This window comes from Furipterus horrens, unplaced genomic scaffold (assembly GCF_987537825.1).
Source record: "Furipterus horrens unplaced genomic scaffold, mFurHor1.1.pri manual_scaffold_11, whole genome shotgun sequence".
In the NCBI taxonomy this organism is placed as follows: Eukaryota; Metazoa; Chordata; class Mammalia; order Chiroptera; family Furipteridae; genus Furipterus; species Furipterus horrens.
In genome coordinates, this window is record NW_028327181.1 from 41,241,919 (window position 1) to 41,256,047 (window position 14,129).

Genomic DNA, 14,129 nt, shown 5'->3' on the forward strand with positions numbered 1-14,129 from the left:
ACAGAAATTGGATTTAGTCTATGTTTGAAAAGAACTCACTCGGCCCGTGTTCTAAATGAATAAGGACTCAGTCTACGTTTAGAGAATACTCAATGAGTACATGTTTATAGAATACCCACTCAGCCTTTGTTCTAACAGAATATGGACTCAGTCTATGTTTCAAGAATACTAACTCAGCCTGTGTTCTAACAGAATATGAACTCAGGCTATGTTTAGGGAATACACCCTCAGCCTCTATTTTAACAGAATCTGGACTCAGTCTATGTTTAAAAAATACTGCCTCAGCCTGTGTTCTAACAGAATACACACTCAGCCGGTGTTCTAACAGAATATGTACTCAGCCTGTGTTCTACCAGTGTACGGACTCAGTCTAGGTTTAAAGTATACACATTCCTCCTGTGTTCTAACAGAATATGGACTCACTCTATTTTTAAAGAATACTCACTCATCCTGTGTTTTAACAGAATACTCACTCAGCTTGCGATCTAACAGAATATTTACTCAGTCTAGGTTTAAAGTTCACTCACTGAGTCTGTGTTCTAACAGAATATAAACTCAGTCTATGTTTAATCAGTACTCACTAAACCTGTGTTTTAACAAAGTACTCGCTCATCCTGCGTTCTAACAGAATAGTTACACAACCTGTGTTCTAACAGAATATGGACTTAGTTTATGTTTAAAAAATAGTGACAGCCTGCGTTCTAAGAGAATACACACTCAGCCTTTGTTCTAACTGAATAGGGACTCAGTCTATGTTTAAAGAATACTGCCTCAGCCTGTGTTTTAACAGATTATGAACTCAGCCTGTGTTCCGAATAAATATGGACTCAGTCTATGTTTAAAGAAAACTCACTCAGCAAGTGTTCTAACAGAATACTCAGTAACCCAGTGTTTTAACAGAATATGGACTCAGTCTATGTTTAAAACATACTGACTCTCCTGTGTTCTAACAGAAATTGGATTTAGTCTATGTTTGAAAAGAACTCACTCGGCCCGTGTTCTAAATGAATAAGGACTCAGTCTACGTTTAGAGAATACTCAATGAGTACATGTTTATAGAATACCCACTCAGCCTTTGTTCTAACAGAATATGGACTCAGTCTATGTTTCAAGAATACTAACTCAGCCTGTGTTCTAACAGAATATGAACTCAGGCTATGTTTAGGGAATACACCCTCAGCCTCTATTTTAACAGAATCTAGACTCAGTCTATGTTTAAAAAATACTGCCTCAGCCTGTGTTCTAACAGAATACACACTCAGCCGGTGTTCTAACAGAATATGTACTCAGCCTGTGTTCTACCAGTGTACGGACTCAGTCTAGGTTTAAAGTATACACATTCCTCCTGTGTTCTAACAGAATATGGACTCACTCTATTTTTAAAGAATACTCACTCATCCTGTGTTTTAACAGAATACTCACTCAGCTTGCGATCTAACAGAATATCTACTCAGTCTAGGTTTAAAGTTCACTCACTGAGTCTGTGTTCTAACAGAATATAAACTCAGTCTATGTTTAATCAGTACTCACTAAACCTGTGTTTTAACAAAGTACTCGCTCAGCCTGCGTTCTAACAGAATAGTTACACAACCTGTGTTCTAACAGAATATGGACTTAGTTTATGTTTAAAAAATAGTGACAGCCTGCGTTCTAAGAGAATACACACTCAGCCTTTGTTCTAACTGAATAGGGACTCAGTCTATGTTTAAAGAATACTGCCTCAGCCTGTGTTTTAACAGATTATGAACTCAGCCTGTGTTCCGAATAAATATGGACTCAGTCTATGTTTAAAGAAAACTCACTCAGCAAGTGTTCTAAGAGAATACTCAGTAAACCAGTGTTTTAACAGAATATGGACTCAGTCTATTTTTAAAACATACTCACTCTCCTGTGTTCTAACAGAAATTGGGTTTAGTCTATGTTTGAAAAGAACTCACTCGGCCCGTGTTCTAAATGAATAAGGACTCAGTCTATGTTTAGAGAGTACTCAATCTGTACATGTTTAAAGAATACCCACTCAGCCTTTGTTCTAACTGAATAGGGACTCAGTCTATGTTTAAAGAATACTGCGTCAGCCTGTGTTTTAACAGATTATGAACTCAGCCTGTGTTCCGAATAAATATGGACTCAGTCTATGTTTAAAACATACTCACTCTCCTGTGTTCTAACAGAAATTGGATTTAGTCTATGTTTGAAAAGAACTCACTCGGCCCGTGTTCTAAATGAATAAGGACTCAGTCTACGTTTAGAGAATACCCAATGAGTACATGTTTATAGAATACCCATTCAGCCTTTGTTCTAACAGAATATGGACTCAGTCTATGTTTCAAGAATACTAACTCAGCCTGTGTTCTAACAGAATATGAACTCAGGCTATGTTTAGGGAATACACCCTCAGCCTCTATTTTAACAGAATCTGGACTCAGTCTATGTTTAAAAAATACTGCCTCAGCCTGTGTTCTAACAGAATACACACTCAGCCGGTGTTCTAACAGAATATGTACTCAGCCTGTGTTCTACCAGTGTACGGACTCAGTCTAGGTTTAAAGTATACACATTCAGCCAGTGTTCTAACAGAATATGGACTCACTCTATTTTTAAAAAATACTCACTCATCCTGTGTTTTAACAGAATACTCACTCAGCTTGCGATCTAACAGAATATTTACTCAGTCTAGGTTTAAAGTTCACTCACTGAGTCTGTGTTCTAACAGAATATAAACTCAGTCTATGTTTAATCAGTACTCACTAAACCTGTGTTTTAACAAAGTACTCGCTCAGCCTGCGTTCTAACAGAATAGTTACTCAACCTGTGTTCTAACAGAATATGGACTTAGTTTATGTTTAAAAAATACTGACTCAGCCTGCGTTCTAACAGAATACACACTCAGCCTTTGTTCTAACTGAATAGGGACTCAGTCTATGTTTAAAGAATACTGCCTCAGCCTGTGTTTTAACAGATTATGAACTCAGCCTGTGTTCCGAATAAATATGGACTCAGTCTATGTTTAAAGAAAACTCACTCAGCAAGTGTTCTAAGAGAATACTCAGTAAACCAGTGTTTTAACAGAATATGGACTCAGTCTATTTTTAAAACATACTCACTCTCCTGTGTTCTAACAGAAATTGGATTTAGTCTATGTTTGAAAAGAACTCACTCGGCCCGTGTTCTAAATGAATAAGGACTCAGTCTATGTTTAGAGAGTACTCAATCTGTACATGTTTAAAGAATACCCACTCAGCCTTTGTTCTAACTGAATAGGGACTCAGTCTATGTTTAAAGAATACTGCCTCAGCCTGTGTTTTAACAGATTATGAACTCAGCCTGTGTTCCGAATAAATATGGACTCAGTCTATGTTTAAAGAAAACTCACTCAGCAAGTGTTCTAAGAGAATACTCAGTAAACCAGTGTTTTAACAGAATATGGACTCAGTCTATTTTTAAAACATACTCACTCTCCTGTGTTCTAACAGAAATTGGATTTAGTCTATGTTTGAAAAGAACTCACTCGGCCCGTGTTCTAAATGAATAAGGACTCAGTCTATGTTTAGAGAGTACTCAATCTGTACATGTTTAAAGAATACCCACTCAGCCTTTGTTCTAACTGAATAGGGACTCAGTCTATGTTTAAAGAATACTGCCTCAGCCTGTGTTTTAACAGATTATGAACTCAGCCTGTGTTCCGAATAAATATGGACTCAGTCTATGTTTAAAGAAAACTCACTCAGCAAGTGTTCTAAGAGAATACTCAGTAAACCAGTGTTTTAACAGAATATGGACTCAGTCTATTTTTAAAACATACTCACTCTCCTGTGTTCTAACAGAAATTGGATTTAGTCTATGTTGGAAAAGAACTCACTCGGCCCGTGTTCTAAATGAATAAGGACTCAGTCTATGTTTAGAGAGTACTCAATCTGTACATGTTTAAAGAATACCCACTCAGCCTTTATTCTAACTGAATAGGGACTCAGTCTATGTTTAAAGAATACTGCCTCAGCCTGTGTTTTAACAGATTATGAACTCAGCCTGTGTTCCGAATAAATATGGACTCAGTCTATGTTTAAAGAAAACTCACTCTCCTGTGTTCTAACAGAAATTGGATTTAGTCTATGTTTGAAAAGAACTCACTCGGCCCGTGTTCTAAATGAATAAGGACTCAGTCTACGTTTAGAGAATACCCAATGAGTACATGTTTATAGAATACCCATTCAGCCTTTGTTCTAACAGAATATGGACTCAGTCTATGTTTCAAGAATACTAACTCAGCCTGTGTTCTAACAGAATATGAACTCAGGCTATGTTTAGGGAATACACCCTCAGCCTCTATTTTAACAGAATCTGGACTCAGTCTATGTTTAAAAAATACTGCCTCAGCCTGTGTTCTAACAGAATACACACTCAGCCGGTGTTCTAACAGAATATGTACTCAGCCTGTGTTCTACCAGTGTACGGACTCAGTCTAGGTTTAAAGTATACACATTCAGCCTGTGTTCTAACAGAATATGGACTCACTCTATTTTTAAAGAATACTCACTCATCCTGTGTTTTAACAGAATACTCACTCAGCTTGCGATCTAACAGAATATTTACTCAGTCTAGGTTTAAAGTTCACTCACTGAGTCTGTGTTCTAACAGAATATAAACTCAGTCTATGTTTAATCAGTACTCACTAAACCTGTGTTTTAACAAAGTACTCGCTCAGCCTGCGTTCTAACAGAATAGTTACTCAACCTGTGTTCTAACAGAATATGGACTTAGTTTATGTTTAAAAAATACTGACTCAGCCTGCGTTCTAACAGAATACACACTCAGCCTTTGTTCTAACTGAATAGGGACTCAGTCTATGTTTAAAGAATACTGCCTCAGCCTGTGTTTTAACAGATTATGAACTCAGCCTGTGTTCCGAATAAATATGGACTCAGTCTATGTTTAAAGAAAACTCACTCAGCAAGTGTTCTAAGAGAATACTCAGTAAACCAGTGTTTTAACAGAATATGGACTCAGTCTATTTTTAAAACATACTCACTCTCCTGTGTTCTAACAGAAATTGGATTTAGTCTATGTTTGAAAAGAACTCACTCGGCCCGTGTTCTAAATGAATAAGGACTCAGTCTATGTTTAGAGAGTACTCAATCTGAACATGTTTAAAGAATACCCACTCAGCCTTTGTTCTAACTGAATAGGGACTCAGTCTATGTTTAAAGAATACTGCCTCAGCCTGTGTTTTAACAGATTATGAACTCAGCCTGTGTTCCGAATAAATATGGACTCAGTCTATGTTTAAAGAAAACTCATTCAGCAAGTGTTCTAAGAGAATACTCAGTAAACCAGTGTTTTAACAGAATATGGACTCAGTCTATTTTTAAAACATACTCACTCTCCTGTGTTCTAACAGAAATTGGATTTAGTCTATGTTGGAAAAGAACTCACTCGGCCCGTGTTCTAAATGAATAAGGACTCAGTCTATGTTTAGAGAGTACTCAATCTGTACATGTTTAAAGAATACCCACTCAGCCTTTATTCTAACTGAATAGGGACTCAGTCTATGTTTAAAGAATACTGCCTCAGCCTGTGTTTTAACAGATTATGAACTCAGCCTGTGTTCCGAATAAATACGGACTCAGTCTATGTTTAAAGAAAACTCACTCAGCAAGTGTTCTAAGAGAATACTCAGTAAACCAGTGTTTTAACAGAATATGGACTCAGTCTATGGTTAAAACGTACTCACTCTCCTGTGTTCTAACAGAAATTGGATTTAGTCTATGTTTGAAAAGAACTCACTCGGCCCGTGTTCTAAATGAATAAGGACTCAGTCTACGTTTAGAGAATACTCAATGAGTACATGTTTATAGAATACCCACTCAGCCTTTGTTCTAACAGAATATGGACTCAGTCTATGTTTCAAGAATACTAACTCAGCCTGTGTTCTAACAGAATATGAACTCAGGCTATGTTTAGGGAATACACCCTCAGCCTTTATTTTAACAGAATCTGGACTCAGTCTATGTTTAAAAAATACTGCCTCAGCCTGTGTTCTAACAGAATACACACTCAGCCGGTGTTCTAACAGAATATGTACTCAGCCTGTGTTCTACCAGTGTACGGACTCAGTCTAGGTTTAAAGTATACACATTCCTCCTGTGTTCTAACAGAATATGGACTCACTCTATTTTTAAAGAATACTCACTCATCCTGTGTTTTAACAGAATACTCACTCAGCTTGCGATCTAACAGAATATCTACTCAGTCTAGGTTTAAAGTTCACTCACTGAGCCTGTGTTCTAACAGAATATAAACTCAGTCTATGTTTAATCAGTACTCACTAAACCTGTGTTTTAACAAAGTACTCGCTCAGCCTGCGTTCTAACAGAATAGTTACTTAACCTGTGTTCTAACAGAATATGGACTTAGTTTATGTTTAAAAATAGTGACAGCCTGCGTTCTAACAGAATACACACTCAGCCTTTGTTCTAACTGAATAGGGACTCAGTCTATGTTTAAAGAATACTGCCTCAGCCTGTGTTTTAACAGATTATGAACTCAGCCTGTGTTCCGAATAAATATGGACTCAGTCTATGTTTAAAGAAAACTCACTCAGCAAGTGTTCTAAGTGAATACTCAGTAAACCAGTGTTTTAACAGAATATGGACTCAGTCTATGTTTAAAACATACTCACTCTCCTTTGTTCTAACAGAAATTGGATTTAGTCTATGTTTGAAAAGAAGTCACTCGGCCCGTGTTCTAAATGAATAAGGACTCAGTCTACGTTTAGAGAATACTCAATCAGTACATGTTTATAGAATACCCACTCAGCCTTTGTTCTAACAGAATATGGACTCAGTCTATGTTTCAAGAATACTAACTCAGCCTGTGTTCTAACAGAATATGAACTCAGGCTATGTTTAGGGAATACACCCTCAGCCTGTATTTTAACAGAATCTGGACTCAGTCTATGTTTAAAAAATACTGCCTCACCCTGTGTTCTAACAGAATACACACTCAGCCGGTGTTCTAACAGAATATGTACTCATCCTGTGTTCTACCAGTGTACGGACTCAGTCTAGGTTTAAAGTATACACATTTAGCCTGTGTTCTAACAGAATATGGACTCACTCTATTTTTAAAGAATACTCACTCATCCTGTGTTTTAACAGTATACTCACTCAGCTTGCAATCTAACAGAATATTTACTCAGTCTAGGTTTAAAGTTCACTCACTGAGACTGTGTTCTAACACAATATAAACTCAGTCTATGTTTAATCAGTACTCACTAAACCTGTGTTTTAACAAAGTACTCGCTCAGCCTGCGTTCTAACAGAATAGTTACACAACCTGTGTTCTAACAGAATATGGACTTAGTTTATGTTTAAAAAATAGTGACAGCCTGTGTTCTAACAGAATACCCACTCAGCCTTTGTTCTAACTGAATAGGGACTCAGTCTATGTTTAAAGAATACTGCCTCAGCCTGTGTTTTAACAGATTATGAACTCAGCCTGTGTTCCGAATAAATATGGACTCAGTCTATGTTTAAAGAAAACTCACTCAGCAAGTGTTCTAAGAGAATACTCAGTAAACCAGTGTTTTAACAGAATATGGACTCAGTCTATTTTTAAAACATACTCACTCTCCTGTGTTCTAACAGAAATTGGATTTAGTCTATGTTTGAAAAGAACTCACTCGGCCCGTGTTCTAAATGAATAAGGACTCAGTCTATGTTTAGAGAGTACTCAATCTGTACATGTTTAAAGAATACCCACTCAGCCTTTGTTCTAACTGAATAGGGACTCAGTCTATGTTTAAAGAATACTGCCTCAGCCTGTGTTTTAACAGATTATGAACTCAGCCTGTGTTCCGAATAAATATGGACTCAGTCTATGTTTAAAGAAAACTCACTCAGCAAGTGTTCTAAGAGAATACTCAGTAAACCAGTGTTTTAACAGAATATGGACTCAGTCTATTTTTAAAACATACTCACTCTCCTGTGTTCTAACAGAAATTGGATTTAGTCTATGTTTGAAAAGAACTCACTCGGCCCGTGTTCTAAATGAATAAGGACTCAGTCTATGTTTAGAGAGTACTCAATCTGTACATGTTTAAAGAATACCCACTCAGCCTTTGTTCTAACTGAATAGGGACTCAATCTATGTTTAAAGAATACTGCCTCAGCCTGTGTTTTAACAGATTATGAACTCAGCCTGTGTTCAGAATAAATATGGACTCAGTCTATGTTTAAAGAAAACTCACTCAGCAAGTGTTCTAAGAGAATACTCAGTAAACCAGTGTTTTAACAGAATATGGACTCAGTCTATTTTTAAAACATACTCACTCTCCTGTGTTCTAACAGAAATTGGATTTAGTCTATGTTGGAAAAGAACTCACTCGGCCCGTGTTCTAAATGAATAAGGACTCAGTCTATGTTTAGAGAGTACTCAATCTGTACATGTTTAAAGAATACCCACTCAGCCTTTATTCTAACTGAATAGGGACTCAGTCTATGTTTAAAGAATACTGCCTCAGCCTGTGTTTTAACAGATTATGAACTCAGCCTGTGTTCCGAATAAATATGGACTCAGTCTATGTTTAAAGAAAACTCACTCAGCAAATGTTCTAACAGAATACTCAGTAACCCAGTGTTTTAACAGAATATGGACTCAGTCTATGTTTAAAACATACTCACTCTCCTGTGTTCTAACAGAAATTGGATTTAGTCTATGTTTGAAAAGAACTCACTCGGCCCGTGTTCTAAATGAATAAGGACTCAGTCTACGTTTAGAGAATACTCAATGAGTACATGTTTATAGAATACCCACTCAGCCTTTGTTCTAACAGAATATGGACTCAGTCTATGTTTCAAGAATACTAACTCAGCCTGTGTTCTAACAGAATATGAACTCAGGCTATGTTTAGGGAATACACCCTCAGCCTCTATTTTAACAGAATCTGGACTCAGTCTATGTTTAAAAAATACTGCCTCAGCCTGTGTTCTAACAGAATACACACTCAGCCGGTGTTCTAACAGAATATGTACTCATCCTGTGTTCTACCAGTGTACGGACTCAGTCTAGGTTTAAAGTATACACATTCCTCCTGTGTTCTAACAGAATATGGACTCACTCTATTTTTAAATAATACTCACTCATCCTGTGTTTTAACAGAATACTCACTCAGCTTGCGATCTAACAGAATATTTACTCAGTCTAGGTTTAAAGTTCACTCACTGAGCCTGTGTTCTAACACAATATAAACTCAGTCTATGTTTAATCAGTACTCACTAAACCTGTGTTTTAACAAAGTACTCGCTCAGCCTGCGTTCTAACAGAATAGTTACACAACCTGTGTTCTAACAGAATATGGACTTAGTTTATGTTTAAAAAATAGTGACAGCCTGCGTTCTAAGAGAATACACACTCAGCCTTTGTTCTAACTGAATAGGGACTCAGTCTATGTTTAAAGAATACTGCCTCAGCCTGTGTTTTAACAGATTATGAACTCAGCCTGTGTTCCGAATAAATATGGACTCAGTCTATGTTTAAAGAAAACTCACTCAGCAAGTGTTCTAAGAGAATACTCAGTAAACCAGTGTTTTAACAGAATATGGACTCAGTCTATGTTTAAAACATACTCACTCTCCTGTGTTCTAACAGAAATTGGATTTAGTCTATGTTTGAAAAGAACTCACTCGGCCCGTGTTCTAAATGAATAAGGACTCAGTCTATGTTTAGAGAGTACTCAATCTGTACATGTTTAAAGAATACCCACTCAGCCTTTGTTCTAACTGAATAGGGACTCAGTCTATGTTTAAAGAATACTGCCTCAGCCTGTGTTTTAACAGATTATGAACTCAGCCTGTGTTCCGAATAAATATGGACTCAGTCTATGTTTAAAGAAAACTCACTCAGCAAGTGTTCTAAGAGAATACTCAGTAAACCAGTGTTTTAACAGAATATGGACTCAGTCTATGTTTAAAACATACTCACTCTCCTGTGTTCTAACAGAAATTGGATTTAGTCTATGTTTGAAAAGAACTCACTCGGCCCGTGTTCTAAATGAATAAGGACTCAGTCTAGGTTTAGAGAATACTCAATGAGTACATGTTTATAGAATACCCACTCAGCCTTTGTTCTAACAGAATATGGACTCAGTCTATGTTTCAAGAATACTAACTCAGCCTGTGTTCTAACAGAATATGAACTCAGGCTATGTTTAGGGAATACACCCTCAGCCTCTATTTTAACAGAATCTGGACTCAGTCTATGTTTAAAAAATACTGCCTCAGCCTGTGTTCTAACAGAATACACACTCAGCCGGTGTTCTAACAGAATATGTACTCATCCTGTGTTCTACCAGTGTACGGACTCAGTCTAGGTTTAAAGTATACACATTCCTCCTGTGTTCTAACAGAATATGGACTCACTCTATTTTTAAAGAATACTCACTCATCCTGTGTTTTAACAGAATACTAACTCAGCTTGCGATCTAACAGAATATCTACTCAGTCTAGGTTTAAAATTCACTCACTGAGCCTGTGTTCTAACAGAATATAAACTCAGTCTATGTTTAATCAGTACTCACTAAACCTGTGTTTTAACAAAGTACTCGCTCAGCCTGCGTTCTAACAGAATAGTTACTGAACCTGTGTTCTAACAGAATATGGACTTAGTTTATGTTTAAAAAATAGTGACAGCCTGCGTTCTAACATAATACACACTCAGCCTTTGTTCCAACTGAATAGGGACTCAGTCTATGTTTAAAGAATACTGCCTCAGCCTGTGTTTTAACAGATTATGAACTCAGCCTGTGTTCCGAATAAATATGGACTCAGTCTATGTTTAAAGAAAACTCACTCAGCAAGTGTTCTAAGAGAATACTCAGTAAACCAGTGTTTTAACAGAATATGGACTCAGTCTATGTTTAAAACATACTCACTCTCCTGTGTTCTAACAGAAATTGGATTTAGTCTATGTTTGAAAAGAACTCACTCGGCCCGTGTTCTAAATGAATAAGGACTCAGTCTACGTTTAGAGAATACTCAATGAGTACATGTTTATAGAATACCCACTCAGCCTTTGTTCTAACAGAATATGGACTCAGTCTATGTTTCAAGAATACTAACTCAGCCTGTGTTCTAACAGAATATGAACTCAGGCTATGTTAAGGGAATACACCCTCAGTCTGTATTTTAACAGAATCTGGACTCAGTCTATGTTTAAAAAATACTGCCTCAGCCTGTGTTCTAACAGAATACACACTCAGCCGGTGTTCTAACAGAATATGTACTCAGCCTGTGTTCTACCAGTGTACGGACTCAGTCTAGGTTTAAAGTATACACATTCAGCCTGTGTTCTAACAGAATATGGACTCACTCTATTTTTAAAGAATACTCACTCATCCTGTGTTTTAACAGAATACTCACTCAGCTTGCGATCTAACAGAATATTTACGCAGTCTAGGTTTAAAGTTCACTCACTGAGCCTGTGTTCTAACAGAATATAAACTCAGTCTATGTTTAATCAGTACTCACTAAACCTGTGTTTTAACAAAGTAATCGCTCAGCCTGCGTTCTAATAGAATAGTTACTCAACCTGTGTTCTAACAGAATATGGACTTAGTTTATGTTTAAAAATAGTGACAGCCTGCGTTCTAAGAGAATACACACTCAGCCTTTGTTCTAACTGAATAGGGACTCAGTCTATGTTTAAAGAATACTGCCTCAGCCTGTGTTTTAACAGATTATGAACTCAGCCTGTGTTCCGAATAAATATGGACTCAGTCTATGTTTAAAGAAAACTCACTCAGCAAGTGTTCTAAGTGAATACTCAGTAAACCAGTGTTTTAACAGAATATGGACTCAGTCTATGTTTAAAACATACTCACTCTCCTTTGTTCTAACAGAAATTGGATTTAGTCTATGTTTGAAAAGAAGTCACTCGGCCCGTGTTCTAAATGAATAAGGACTCAGTCTACGTTTAGAGAATACTCAATCAGTACATGTTTATAGAATACCCACTCAGCCTTTGTTCTAACAGAATATGGACTCAGTCTATGTTTCAAGAATACTAACTCAGCCTGTGTTCTAACAGAATATGAACTCAGGCTATGTTTAGGGAATACACCCTCAGCCTGTATTTTAACAGAATCTGGACTCAGTCTATGTTTAAAAAATACTGCCTCACCCTGTGTTCTAACAGAATACACACTCAGCCGGTGTTCTAACAGAATATGTACTCATCCTGTGTTCTACCAGTGTACGGACTCAGTCTAGGTTTAAAGTATACACATTTAGCCTGTGTTCTAACAGAATATGGACTCACTCTATTTTTAAAGAATACTCACTCATCCTGTGTTTTAACAGTATACTCACTCAGCTTGCAATCTAACAGAATATTTACTCAGTCTAGGTTTAAAGTTCACTCACTGAGCCTGTGTTCTAACACAATATAAACTCAGTCTATGTTTAATCAGTACTCACTAAACCTGTGTTTTAACAAAGTACTCGCTCAGCCTGCGTTCTAACAGAATAGTTACACAACCTGTGTTCTAACAGAATATGGACTTAGTTTATGTTTAAAAAATAGTGACAGCCTGCGTTCTAACAGAATACACACTCAGCCTTTGTTCTAACTGAATAGGGACTCAGTCTATGTTTAAAGAATACTGCCTCAGCCTGTGTTTTAACAGATTATGAACTCAGCCTGTGTTCCGAATAAATATGGACTCAGTCTATGTTTAAAGAAAACTCACTCAGCAAATGTTCTAACAGAATACTCAGTAACCCAGTGTTTTAACAGAATATGGACTCAGTCTATGTTTAAAACATACTCACTCTCCTGTGTTCTAACAGAAATTGGATTTAGTCTATGTTTGAAAAGAACTCACTCGGCCCGTGTTCTAAATGAATAAGGACTCAGTCTACGTTTAGAGAATACTCAATGAGTACATGTTTATAGAATACCCACTCAGCCTTTGTTCTAACAGAATATGGACTCAGTCTATGTTTCAAGAATACTAACTCAGCCTGTGTTCTAACAGAATATGAACTCAGGCTATGTTTAGGGAATACACCCTCAGCCTCTATTTTAACAGAATCTGGACTCAGTCTATGTTTAAAAAATACTGCCTCAGCCTGTGTTCTAACAGAATACACACTCAGCCGGTGTTCTAACAGAATATGTACTCATCCTGTGTTCTACCAGTGTACGGACTCAGTCTAGGTTTAAAGTATACACATTCCTCCTGTGTTCTAACAGAATATGGACTCACTCTATTTTTAAATAATACTCACTCATCCTGTGTTTTAACAGAATACTCACTCAGCTTGCGATCTAACAGAATATTTACTCAGTCTAGGTTTAAAGTTCACTCACTGAGCCTGTGTTCTAACACAATATAAACTCAGTCTATGTTTAATCAGTACTCACTAAACCTGTGTTTTAACAAAGTACTCGCTCAGCCTGCGTTCTAACAGAATAGTTACACAACCTGTGTTCTAACAGAATATGGACTTAGTTTATGTTTAAAAAATAGTGACAGCCTGCGTTCTAAGAGAATACACACTCAGCCTTTGTTCTAACTGAATAGGGACTCAGTCTATGTTTAAAGAATACTGCCTCAGCCTGTGTTTTAACAGATTATGAACTCAGCCTGTGTTCCGAATAAATATGGACTCAGTCTATGTTTAAAGAAAACTCACTCATCAAGTGTTCTAAGAGAATACTCAGTAAACCAGTGTTTTAACAGAATATTGACTCAGTCTATTTTTAAAACATAATCACTCTCCTGTGTTCAAACAGAAATTGGATTTAGTCTATGTTTGAAAAGAACTCACTCGGCCGTGTTCTAAATGAATAAGGACTCAGTCTATGTTTAGAGAGTACTCAATCTGTACATGTTTAAAGAATACCCACTCAGCCTTTGTTCTAACTGAATAGGGACTCAGTCTATGTTTAAAGAATACTGCCTCAGCCTGTGTTTTAACAGATTATGAACTCAGCCTGTGTTCCGAATAAATATGGACTCAGTCTATGTTTAAAGAAAACTCACTCAGCAAGTGTTCTAAGAGAATACTCAGTAAACCAGTGTTTTAACAGAATATGGACTCAGTCTATGTTTAAAACATACTCACTCTCCT